The 708-nt window shown below is 40.4% G+C and overlaps 1 pseudogene; it reads right to left on the bottom strand.

Annotated features, from left to right (window-relative positions):
- Positions 1-708, bottom strand: part of LOC100953172 — a 4,552-nt pseudogene that overhangs the window by 1,928 nt on the left and 1,916 nt on the right.

The following is a 708-nucleotide window of genomic DNA, read 5'->3' as shown; positions in this document are numbered from 1 at the left end:
CATCCACCTTTCTACTTCCTGTGTCCATGAATTTGACTCCTCTGGGCACCTCATATAAGTGCAATTAGACAATCTTTACCTTTTGAGACTGGCTTAGCACAATGTCCCCAAGGTTCATCCGTATGGTAGCATGCGTCAGAATCTCCCTCCATGGTAAGGTTGAATAGCATTCCATTGTGTGTACAGACCACATTTGGTTTATCCACTTATCATCGATGAGTTGTTTTACACCTTTCAGCTGTTGTGAATAATGCTGCTGTGAACATGGGTGGACTGATACCACTTTGAGACTGTGCTTTCCCATGGAATCCTGTTTAACATTTTGAGGAACCACCAGACTGTGGCTCTGTGGTAAGGATTTCTGAGCTAATAAATGAAATGGGTGTGCCATCCTAAGGAGTGTAAAGTGGGTTCTCACTGTGTTTTGCTTTGCAGTACTCTGATGATGAGCGCTGTTGAGCATCTTTTCATGAGCTTGTTGGGCATTCGTATATTACCTTTGGAGAAATACCTCTTCAGGTCCATTAGCTGTTGTTTAATTGTGTTCTTTGTTTTATTGTTGTAAATGAATAGGAGTTGTCTATAAATTCTAGATATGAACCCCAATCAGGTATATGAAGTCCAGGTATTTTCTCCCATTCCATAGGTTGCCTTTGATCTCTTGTGTCCTTTGATACACAGAGATTTTAGTTTCTTTCCTTTTTTTTT

The sequence above is a fragment of the Otolemur garnettii genome, unplaced genomic scaffold, assembly GCF_000181295.1.
Source record: "Otolemur garnettii isolate 467f Iridium unplaced genomic scaffold, OtoGar3 scaffold00101, whole genome shotgun sequence".
Lineage (NCBI taxonomy): Eukaryota > Metazoa > Chordata > Mammalia > Primates > Galagidae > Otolemur > Otolemur garnettii.
This window is presented reverse-complemented; position numbering and strand designations above follow the sequence as displayed.